We start from the raw sequence: 12,762 nt of genomic DNA, 5'->3' as shown, positions 1-12,762 counted from the left end.
CTAATCTGATAGTGGTAGTGGGGTGATAGATGCCTAGTGCCCTTATGGCTCTAATCTGATAGTGGTAGTGGGGTGGTAGATACCTAGTCTCCACTATGGCTCTAATCTGATAGTGATAGTGGGGTGGTAGATGCCTAGTGCCCTTATGGCTCTAATCTGATAGTGGTAGTGGGGTGGTAGATACCTAGTCTCCATTATGGCTCTAATCTGATAGTGGTAGTGGGGTGGTAGATGACAAGTACCTTTATGGCTCTAATCTGATAGTGGTAGTGGGGTGGTAGATGCCTAGTGCCTTTATGGCTCTAATATGATAGTGGTAGTGGGGTGGTAGATACCTAGTTTCCATTATGGCTCTAATCTGGTAGTGGTAGTGGGGTGGTACATACCTAGTCTCCATTATGGCTCTAATCTGATAGTGGTAGTGGGGTGGTAGATGCCTAGTGCCTTTATGGCTCTAATCTGATAGTGGTAGTGGGGTGGTAGATACCTATCCTCCATTATGGCTCTAATCTGATAGTGGTAGTGGGGTGGTAGATACCTAGTCTCCATTATGGCTCTAATCTGATAGTGGTAGTGGGGTGGTAGATGCCTAGTGCCTTTATGGCTCTAATCTGATAGTGGTAGTGGGGTGATAGATGCCTAGTGCCCTTATGGCTCTAATCTGATAGTGGTAGTGGGGTGGTAGATACCTAGTCTCCATTATGGCTCTAATCTGATAGTGGTAGTGGGGTTGTTGATACCTAGCCTCCATTATGGCTCTAATCTGGTAGTGGTAGTGGGGTGGTAGATACCTAGCCTCCATTATGGCTCTAATCTGATAGTGGTAGTGGGGTGGTAGATACCTAGTCTCCATTATGGCTCTAATCTGATAGTGGTAGTGGGGTGGTAGATGCCTAGTCTCCATTATGGCTCTAATCTGGTAGTGGAAGTGGGGTGGTAGATACCTAGTCTCCATTATGGCTCTAATATTGATAGTGGTAGTGGGGTGGTAGATGCCTAGTGCCTTTATGGCTCTAATCTGATAGTGGTAGTGGGTTGGTAGATACCTAGTCTCTATTATGGCTCTAATCTGGTAGTGGTAGTCGTGTGGTTGATACCTAGTCTCCATTATGGCTCTAATCTGGTAGTGGTAGTGGGGTGGTAGATACCTAGTCTCCATTATGGCTCTAATCTGATAGTGGTAGTGGGGTGGTAGATGCCTAGTGCCCATATGGCTCTAATCTGATAGTGGTAGTGGGGTGGTAGATACCTAGTCTCCATTATGGCTCTAATCTGATAGTGGTAGTGGGGTGATAGATGCCTAGTGCCCTTATGGCTCTAATCTGATAGTGGTAGTGGGGTGGTAGATACCTAGTCTCCATTATGGCTCTAATCTGATAGTGATAGTGGGGTGGTAGATGCCTAGTCTCCATTATGGCTCTAATCTGATAGTGGTAGTGGGGTGATAGATACCTAGTCTCCATTATGGCTCTAATCTAATAGTGGTAGTGGGGTGGTAGATGCCTAGTGCCTTTATGGCTCTAATCTGATAGTGGTAGTGGGGTGGTAGATGCCTAGTGCCTTTATGGCTCTAATCTGATAGTGGTAGTGGGGTGGTAGATGCCTAGTGCCCATATGGCTCTAATCTGATAGTGGTAGTGGGGTGGTAGATACCTAGTCTCCATTATGGCTCTAATCTAATAGTGGTAGTGGGGTGGTAGATGCCTAGTGCCTTTATGGCTCTAATCTGATAGTGGTAGTGGGGTGGTAGATATCTAGTCTCCATTATGGCTCTAATCTGATAGTGGTAGTGGGGTTGTAGATACCTAGCCTCCATTATGGCTCTAATTTGGTAGTGGTAGTGGGGTGGTAGATACCTAGTCTCCATTATGGCTCTAATCTGGTAGTGGGGTGGAAGATACCTAGTCTCCATTATGGCTCTAATCTGATAGTGGTAGTGGGTTGGTAGATACCTAGTCTCTATTATGGCTCTAATCTGGTAGTGGTAGTGGTGTGGTTGATACCTAGTCTCCATTATGGCTCTAATCTGGTAGTGGTAGTGGGGTGGTAGATACCTAGTCTCCATTATGGCTCTAATCTGATAGTGGTAGTGGGGTGGTAGATGCCTAGTGCCCATATGGCTCTAATCTGATAGTGGTAGTGGGGTGGTAGATACCTAGTCTCCATTATGGCTCTAATCTGATAGTGGTAGTGGGGTGGTAGATGCCTAGTGCCTTTATGGCTCTAATCTGATAGTGGTAGTGGGGTGATAGATGCCTAGTGCCCTTATGGCTCTAATCTGATAGTGGTAGTGGGGTGGTAGATACCTAGTCTCCATTATGGCTCTAATCTGGTAGTGGGGTGGAAGATACCTAGTCTCCATTATGGCTCTAATCTGATAGTGGTAGTGGGTTGGTAGATACCTAGTCTCTATTATGGCTCTAATCTGGTAGTGGTAGTGGTGTGGTTGATACCTAGTCTCCATTATGGCTCTAATCTGGTAGTGGTAGTGGGGTGGTAGATACCTAGTCTCCATTATGGCTCTAATCTGATAGTGGTAGTGGGGTGGTAGATGCCTAGTGCCCATATGGCTCTAATCTGATAGTGGTAGTGGGGTGGTAGATACCTAGTCTCCATTATGGCTCTAATCTGATAGTGGTAGTGGGGTGGTAGATGCCTAGTGCCTTTATGGCTCTAATCTGATAGTGGTAGTGGGGTGATAGATGCCTAGTGCCCTTATGGCTCTAATCTGATAGTGGTAGTGGGGTGGTAGATACCTAGTCTCCATTATGGCTCTAATCTGATAGTGGTAGTGGGATGGTAGATGTCTAGTGCCCGTATGGCTTTAATCTGATAGTGGTAGATGTCTAGTCTCCATTATGGCTCTAATCTGATAGTGGTAGTGGGGTGATAGATACCTAGTCTCCATTATGGCTCTAATCTAATAGTGGAAGTGGGGTGGTAGATGCCTAGTGCCTTTATGGCTCTAATCTGATAGTGGTAGTGGGGTGGTAGATACCTAGTCTCCATTATGGCTCTAATCTGATAGTGGTAGTGGGGTGGTAGATACCTAGTCTCCATTATGGCTCTAATCTGATAGTGGTAGTGGGGTGGTAGATACCTAGTCTCCATTATGGCTCTAATCTGATAGTGGTAGTGGGGTGGTAGATACCTAGTTTCCATTATGGCTCTAATCTGGTAGTGGTAGTGGGGTGGTACATACCTAGTCTCCATTATGGCTCTAATCTGATAGTGGTAGTGGGGTGGTAGATGCCTAGTGCCTTTATGGCTCTAATCTGATAGTGGTAGTGGGGTGGTAGATACCTATCCTCCATTATGGCTCTAATCTGATAGTGGTAGTGGGGTGGTAGATACCTAGTCTCCATTATGGCTCTAATCTGATAGTGGTAGTGGGGTGGTAGATGCCTAGTGCCTTTATGGCTCTAATCTGATAGTGGTAGTGGGGTGATAGATGCCTAGTGCCCTTATGGCTCTAATCTGATAGTGGTAGTGGGGTGGTAGATACCTAGTCTCCACTATGGCTCTAATCTGATAGTGATAGTGGGGTGGTAGATGCCTAGTGCCCTTATGGCTCTAATCTGATAGTGGTAGTGGGGTGGTAGATACCTAGTCTCCATTATGGCTCTAATCTGATAGTGGTAGTGGGGTGGTAGATGACAAGTACCTTTATGGCTCTAATCTGATAGTGGTAGTGGGGTGGTAGATGCCTAGTGCCTTTATGGCTCTAATATGATAGTGGTAGTGGGGTGGTAGATGCCTAGTGCCTTTATGGCTCTAATCTGATAGTGGTAGTGGGGTGGTGGATAACTAGTCTCCATTATGGCTCTAATCTGATAGTGGTAGTGGGGTGGTAGATACCTATCCTCCATTATGGCTCTAATCTGATAGTGGTAGTGGGGTGGTAGATACCTAGTCTCCATTATGGCTCTAATCTGATAGTGGTAGTGGGGTGGTAGATGCCTAGTGCCTTTATGGCTCTAATCTGATAGTGGTAGTGGGGTGATAGATGCCTAGTGCCCTTATGGCTCTAATCTGATAGTGGTAGTGGGGTGGTAGATACCTAGTCTCCACTATGGCTCTAATCTGATAGTGATAGTGGGGTGGTAGATGCCTAGTGCCCTTATGGCTCTAATCTGATAGTGGTAGTGGGGTGGTAGATACCTAGTCTCCATTATGGCTCTAATCTGATAGTGGTAGTGGGGTGGTAGATGACAAGTACCTTTATGGCTCTAATCTGATAGTGGTAGTGGGGTGGTAGATGCCTAGTGCCTTTATGGCTCTAATATGATAGTGGTAGTGGGGTGGTAGATACCTAGTCTCCATTATGGCTCTAATCTGGTAGTGGTAGTGGGGTGGTAGATACCTAGTCTCCATTATGGCTCTAATCTGATAGTGATAGTGGGGTGGTAGATGCCTAGTGCCTTTATGGCTCTAATCTGATAGTGGTAGTGGGGTGATAGATGCCTAGTGCCCTTATGGCTCTAATCTGATAGTGGTAGTGGGGTGGTAGATACCTAGTCTCCATTATGGCTCTAATCTGATAGTGGTAGTGGGGTTGTTGATACCTAGCCTCCATTATGGCTCTAATTTGGTAGTGGTAGTGGGGTGGTAGATACCTAGCCTCCATTATGGCTCTAATCTGATAGTGGTAGTGGGGTGGTAGATACCTAGTCTCCATTATGGCTCTAATCTGGTAGTGGTAGTGGTGTGGTTGATACCTAGTCTCCATTATGGCTCTAATCTGGTAGTGGTAGTGGGGTGGTAGATACCTAGTCTCCATTATGGCTCTAATATTGATAGTGGTAGTGGGGTGGTAGATGCCTAGTGCCTTTATGGCTCTAATCTGATAGTGGTAGTGGGTTGGTAGATACCTAGTCTCTATTATGGCTCTAATCTGGTAGTGGTAGTCGTGTGGTTGATACCTAGTCTCCATTATGGCTCTAATCTGGTAGTGGTAGTGGGGTGGTAGATACCTAGTCTCCATTATGGCTCTAATCTGATAGTGGTAGTGGGGTGGTAGATGCCTAGTGCCCATATGGCTCTAATCTGATAGTGGTAGTGGGGTGGTAGATACCTAGTCTCCATTATGGCTCTAATCTGATAGTGGTAGTGGGGTGATAGATGCCTAGTGCCCTTATGGCTCTAATCTGATAGTGGTAGTGGGGTGGTAGATACCTAGTCTCCATTATGGCTCTAATCTGATAGTGATAGTGGGGTGGTAGATGCCTAGTCTCGATTATGGCTCTAATCTGATAGTGGTAGTGGGGTGATAGATACCTAGTCTCCATTATGGCTCTAATCTAATAGTGGTAGTGGGGTGGTAGATGCCTAGTGCCTTTATGGCTCTAATCTGATAGTGGTAGTGGGGTGGTAGATGCCTAGTGCCTTTATGGCTCTAATCTGATAGTGGTAGTGGGGTGGTAGATGCCTAGTGCCCATATGGCTCTAATCTGATAGTGGTAGTGGGGTGGTAGATACCTAGTCTCCATTATGGCTCTAATCTAATAGTGGTAGTGGGGTGGTAGATGCCTAGTGCCTTTATGGCTCTAATCTGATAGTGGTAGTGGGGTGGTAGATATCTAGTCTCCATTATGGCTCTAATCTGATAGTGGTAGTGGGGTTGTAGATACCTAGCCTCCATTATGGCTCTAATTTGGTAGTGGTAGTGGGGTGGTAGATACCTAGTCTCCATTATGGCTCTAATCTGGTAGTGGGGTGGAAGATACCTAGTCTCCATTATGGCTCTAATCTGATAGTGGTAGTGGGTTGGTAGATACCTAGTCTCTATTATGGCTCTAATCTGGTAGTGGTAGTGGTGTGGTTGATACCTAGTCTCCATTATGGCTCTAATCTGGTAGTGGTAGTGGGGTGGTAGATACCTAGTCTCCATTATGGCTCTAATCTGATAGTGGTAGTGGGGTGGTAGATGCCTAGTGCCCATATGGCTCTAATCTGATAGTGGTAGTGGGGTGGTAGATACCTAGTCTCCATTATGGCTCTAATCTGATAGTGGTAGTGGGGTGGTAGATGCCTAGTGCCTTTATGGCTCTAATCTGATAGTGGTAGTGGGGTGATAGATGCCTAGTGCCCTTATGGCTCTAATCTGATAGTGGTAGTGGGGTGGTAGATACCTAGTCTCCATTATGGCTCTAATCTGGTAGTGGGGTGGAAGATACCTAGTCTCTATTATGGCTCTAATCTGGTAGTGGTAGTGGTGTGGTTGATACCTAGTCTCCATTATGGCTCTAATCTGGTAGTGGTAGTGGGGTGGTAGATACCTAGTCTCCATTATGGCTCTAATCTGATAGTGGTAGTGGGGTGGTAGATGCCTAGTGCCCATATGGCTCTAATCTGATAGTGGTAGTGGGGTGGTAGATACCTAGTCTCCATTATGGCTCTAATCTGATAGTGGTAGTGGGGTGGTAGATGCCTAGTGCCTTTATGGCTCTAATCTGATAGTGGTAGTGGGGTGATAGATGCCTAGTGCCCTTATGGCTCTAATCTGATAGTGGTAGTGGGGTGGTAGATACCTAGTCTCCATTATGGCTCTAATCTGATAGTGGTAGTGGGATGGTAGATGTCTAGTGCCCGTATGGCTTTAATCTGATAGTGGTAGATGTCTAGTCTCCATTATGGCTCTAATCTGATAGTGGTAGTGGGGTGATAGATAGCTAGTCTCCATTATGGCTCTAATCTAATAGTGGAAGTGGGGTGGTAGATGCCTAGTGCCTTTATGGCTCTAATCTGATAGTGGTAGTGGGGTGGTAGATACCTAGTCTCCATTATGGCTCTAATCTGATAGTGGTAGTGGGGTGGTAGATACCTAGTCTCCATTATGGCTCTAATCTGATAGTGGTAGTGGGGTGGTAGATGCCTAGTGCCTTTATGGCTCTAATCTGATAGTGGTAGTGGGGTGGTAGATGCCTAGTGCCTTTATGGCTCTAATCTGATAGTGGTAGTGGGGTGGTAGATAACTAGTCTCCAGTATGGCTCTAATCTGATAGTGGTAGTGGGGTGGTAGATACCTAGTCTCCATTATGGCTCTAATCTGATAGTGGTAGTGGGGTGGTAGATACCTATCCTCCATTATGGCTCTAATCTGATAGTGGTAGTGGGGTGGTAGATACCTAGTTTCCATTATGGCTCTAATCTGGTAGTGGTAGTGGGGTGGTACATACCTAGTCTCCATTATGGCTCTAATCTGATAGTGGTAGTGGGGTGGTAGATGCCTAGTGCCTTTATGGCTCTAATCTGATAGTGGTAGTGGGGTGGTAGATACCTATCCTCCATTATGGCTCTAATCTGATAGTGGTAGTGGGGTGGTAGATACCTAGTCTCCATTATGGCTCTAATCTGATAGTGGTAGTGGGGTGGTAGATGCCTAGTGCCTTTATGGCTCTAATCTGATAGTGGTAGTGGGGTGATAGATGCCTAGTGCCCTTATGGCTCTAATCTGATAGTGGTAGTGGGGTGGTAGATACCTAGTCTCCACTATGGCTCTAATCTGATAGTGATAGTGGGGTGGTAGATGCCTAGTGCCCTTATGGCTCTAATCTGATAGTGGTAGTGGGGTGGTAGATACCTAGTCTCCATTATGGCTCTAATCTGATAGTGGTAGTGGGGTGGTAGATGACAAGTACCTTTATGGCTCTAATCTGATAGTGGTAGTGGGGTGGTAGATGCCTAGTGCCTTTATGGCTCTAATATGATAGTGGTAGTGGGGTGGTAGATGCCTAGTGCCTTTATGGCTCTAATCTGATAGTGGTAGTGGGGTGGTGGATAACTAGTCTCCATTATGGCTCTAATCTGATAGTGGTAGTGGGGTGGTAGATACCTAGTCTCCATTATGGCTCTAATCTGATAGTGGTAGTGGGGTGGTAGATACCTATCCTCCATTATGGCTCTAATCTGATAGTGGTAGTGGGGTGGTAGATACCTAGTTTCCATTATGGCTCTAATCTGGTAGTGGTAGTGGGGTGGTACATACCTAGTCTCCATTATGGCTCTAATCTGATAGTGGTAGTGGGGTGGTAGATGCCTAGTGCCTTTATGGCTCTAATCTGATAGTGGTAGTGGGGTGGTAGATACCTATCCTCCATTATGGCTCTAATCTGATAGTGGTAGTGGGGTGGTAGATACCTAGTCTCCATTATGGCTCTAATCTGATAGTGGTAGTGGGGTGGTAGATGCCTAGTGCCTTTATGGCTCTAATCTGATAGTGGTAGTGGGGTGATAGATGCCTAGTGCCCTTATGGCTCTAATCTGATAGTGGTAGTGGGGTGGTAGATACCTAGTCTCCATTATGGCTCTAATCTGATAGTGGTAGTGGGGTTGTTGATACCTAGCCTCCATTATGGCTCTAATTTGGTAGTGGTAGTGGGGTGGTAGATACCTAGTCTCCATTATGGCTCTAATCTGGTAGTGGTAGTGGGGTGGAAGATACCTAGTCTCCATTATGGCTCTAATCTGATAGTGGTAGTGGGTTGGTAGATACCTAGTCTCCATTATGGCTCTAATCTGGTAGTGGACGTGGGGTGGTAGATACCTAGTCTCCATTATGGCTCTAATATTGATAGTGGTAGTGGGGTGGTAGATGCCTAGTGCCTTTATGGCTCTAATCTGATAGTGGTAGTGGGGTGGTAGATGCCTAGTGCCCTTATGGCTCTAATCTGATAGTGGTAGTGGGGTGGTAGATGCCAAGTGCCCTTATGGCTCTAATCTGATAGTGGTAGCGGGGTGGTAGATACCTAGTCTCCACTATGGCTCTAATCTGATAGTTGTAGTGGGGTGGAAGATACCTACTCTCCATTATGGCTCTAATCTGATAGTGGTAGTGGGGTGATAGATGCCTAGTGCCCTTATGGCTCTAATCTGATAGTGGTAGTGGGGTGGTAGATACCTAGTCTCCATTATGGCTCTAATCTGATAGTGATAGTGGGGTGGTAGATGCCTAGTCTCCATTATGGCTCTAATCTGATAGTGGTAGTGGGGTGATAGATACCTAGTCTCCATTATGGCTCTAATCTAATAGTGGTAGTGGGGTGGTAGATGCCTAGTGCCTTTATGGCTCTAATCTGATAGTGGTAGTGGGGTGGTAGATGCCTAGTGCCTTTATGGCTCTAATCTGATAGTGGTAGTGGGGTGGTAGATGCCTAGTGCCCATATGGCTCTAATCTGATAGTGGTAGTGGGGTGGTAGATACCTAGTCTCCATTATGGCTCTAATCTAATAGTGGTAGTGGGGTGGTAGATGCCTAGTGCCTTTATGGCTCTAATCTGATAGTGGTAGTGGGGTGGTAAGATATCTAGTCTCCATTATGGCTCTAATCTGATAGTGGTAGTGGGGTTGTAGATACCTAGCCTCCATTATGGCTCTAATTTGGTAGTGGTAGTGGGGTGGTAGATACCTAGTCTCCATTATGGCTCTAATCTGGTAGTGGGGTGGAAGATACCTAGTCTCCATTATGGCTCTAATCTGATAGTGGTAGTGGGTTGGTAGATACCTAGTCTCTATTATGGCTCTAATCTGGTAGTGGTAGTGGTGTGGTTGATTACCTAGTCTCCATTATGGCTCTAATCTGGTAGTGGTAGTGGGGTGGTAGATACCTAGTCTCCATTATGGCTCTAATCTGATAGTGGTAGTGGGGTGGTAGATGCCTAGTGCCCATATGGCTCTAATCTGATAGTGGTAGTGGGGTGGTAGATACCTAGTCTCCATTATGGCTCTAATCTGATAGTGGTAGTGGGGTGGTAGATGCCTAGTGCCCTTATGGCTCTAATCTGATAGTGGTAGTGGGGTGGTAGATACCTAGTCTCCATTATGGCTCTAATCTGATAGTGGTAGTGGGGTTGTAGATACCTAGCCTCCATTATGGCTCTAATTTGGTAGTGGTAGTGGGGTGGTAGATACCTAGTCTCCATTATGGCTCTAATCTGGTAGTGGTAGTGGGGTGGAAGATACCTAGTCTCCATTATGGCTCTAATCTGGTAGTGGTAGTGGTGTGGTTGATACCTAGTCTCCATTATGGCTCTAATCTGGTAGTGGTAGTGGGGTGGTAGATACCTAGTCTCCATTATGGCTCTAATATTGATAGTGGTAGTGGGGTGGTAGATGCCTAGTGCCTTTATGGCTCTAATCTGATAGTGGTAGTGGGGTGGTAGATGCCTAGTGCCCTTATGGCTCTAATCTGATAGTGGTAGTGGGGTGGTAGATACCTAGTCTCCAATATGGCTCTAATCTGATAGAGGTAGTGGGGTGGTAGATACCTAGTCTCCATTATGGCTCTAATCTGATAGTGGTAGTGGGGTTGTAGATACCTAGCCTCCATTATGGCTCTAATTTGGTAGTGGTAGTGGGGTGGTAGATACCTAGTCTCCATTATGGCTCTAATCTGGTAGTGGTAGTGGGGTGGAAGATACCTAGTCTCCATTATGGCTCTAATCTGATAGTGGTAGTGGGTTGGTAGATACCTAGTCTCTATTATGGCTCTAATCTGGTAGTGGTAGTGGTGTGGTAGATACCTAGTCTCCATTATGGCTCTAATCTGGAAGTGGTAGTGGGGTGGTAGATACCTAGTCTCCATTATGGCTCTAATCTGATAGTGGTAGTGGGGTGGTAGATGCCTAGTGCCTTTATGGCTCTAATCTGATAGTGGTAGTGGGGTGGTAGATGCCTAGTGCCCTTATGGCTCTAATCTGATAGTGGTAGTGGGGTGGTAGATGCATAGTGCCTTTATGGCTCTAATCTGATAGTGGTAGTGGGGTGGTAGATGCCAAGTGCCCTTATGGCTCTAATCTGATAGTGGTAGCGGGGTGGTAGATACCTAGTCTCCATTATGGCTCTAATCTGATAGTGATAGTGGGGTGGTAGATGCCAAGTGCCCTTATGGCTCTAATCTGATAGTGGTAGTGGGGTGGTAGATACCTAGTCTCCATTATGGCTCTAATCTGATAGTGGTAGTGGGGTGGTAGATGACAAGTACCTTTATGGCTCTAATCTGATAGTGGTAGTGGGGTGGTAGATGCCTAGTGCCCTTATGGCTCTAATCTAATAGTGGTAGTGGGGTGGTAGATGCCTAGTGCCTTTATGGCTCTAATCTGATAGTGGTAGTGGGGTGGTAGATGCCTAGTGCCTTTATGGCTCTAATCTGATAGTGGTAGTGGGGTGGTAGATGCCTAGTGCCTTTATGGCTCTAATCTGATAGTGGTAGTGGGGTGGTAGATGCCTAGTGCCTTTATGGCTCTAATCTGATAGTGGTAGTGGGGTGGTAGATGCCTAGTGCCCTTATGGCTCTAATCTGATAGTGGTAGTGGGGTGGTAGATAACTAGTCTCCATTATGGCTCTAATCTGATAGTGGTAGTGGGGTGGTAGATACCTAGTCTCCATTATGGCTCTAATCTGATAGTGGTAGTGGGGTGGTAGATACCTATCCTCCATTATGGCTCTAATCTGATAGTGGTAGTGGGGTGGTAGATACCTAGTTTCCATTATGGCTCTAATCTGGTAGTGGTAGTGGGGTGGTACATACCTAGTCTCCATTATGGCTCTAATCTGATAGTGGTAGTGGGGTGGTAGATACCTAGTCTCCATTATGGCTCTAATCTGATAGTGGTAGTGGGGTGGTAGATGCCTAGTGCCTTTATGGCTCTAATCTGATAGTGGTAGTGGGGTGGTAGATGCCTAGTGCCCTTATGGCTCTAATCTGATAGTGGTAGTGGGGTGGTAGATACCTAGTGCCTTTATGGCTCTAATCTGATAGTGGTAGTGGGGTGGTAGATACCTAGTCTCCATTATGTCTCTAATCTGATAGTGGTAGTGGGGTGGTTGATGTCTAGTCTCCATTATGGCTCTAATCTGATAGTGGTAGTGGGGTGGTAGATACCTAGTCTCCATTATGGCTCTAATCACATAGTGGTAGTGGGGTGGTAGATACCTAGTCTCCATTATGGCTCTAATCTGATAGAGGTAGAGGGGTGGTAGATACATAGTCTCCATTATGGCTCTAATCTGATAGTGGTAGTGGGGTGGTAGATACCTAGTCTCCATTATGGCTCTAATCTGATAGTGGTAGTGGGGTGGGAGATACCTAGTCTCCATTATGGCTCTAATCTGATAGAGGTAGTGGGGTGGGAGATACCTAGTCTCCATTATGGCTCTAATCTGATAGTGGTAGTGGGGTGGTAGATGTCTAGTGCCCGTATGGCTTTAATCTGATAGTGGTAGATGTCTAGTCTCCATTATGGCTCTAATCTGATAGTGGTAGTGGGGTGATAGATACCTAGTCTCCATTATGGCTCTAATCTAATAGTGGAAGTGGGGTGGTAGATGCCTAGTGCCTTTATGGCTCTAATCTGATAGTGGTAGTGGGGTGGTAGATACCTAGTCTCCATTATGGCTCTAATCTGATAGTGGTAGTGGGGTGGTAGATACCTAGTCTCCATTATGGCTCTAATCTGATAGTGGTAGTGGGGTGGTAGATGCCTAGTGCCTTTATGGCTCTAATCTGATAGTGGTAGTGGGGTGGTAGATACCTAGTCTCCATTATGGCTCTAATCTGATAGTGGTAGTGGGGTGGTAGATGCCTAGTGCCTTTATGGCTCTAATCTGATAGTGGTAGTGGGGTGATAGATGCCTAGTGCCCTTATGGCTCTAATCTGATAGTGGTAGTGGGGTGGTAGATACCTAGTCTCCATTATGGCTCTAATCTGATAGTGGTAGTGGGGTTGTTGATACCTAGCCTCCATTATGGCTCTAATTTGGTA

The sequence above is a fragment of the Salvelinus alpinus genome, chromosome 6 (genome assembly GCF_045679555.1).
Source record: "Salvelinus alpinus chromosome 6, SLU_Salpinus.1, whole genome shotgun sequence".
NCBI classification, from domain to species: Eukaryota; Metazoa; Chordata; class Actinopteri; order Salmoniformes; family Salmonidae; genus Salvelinus; species Salvelinus alpinus.
Note: the sequence above shows the minus strand (reverse complement) of the source record.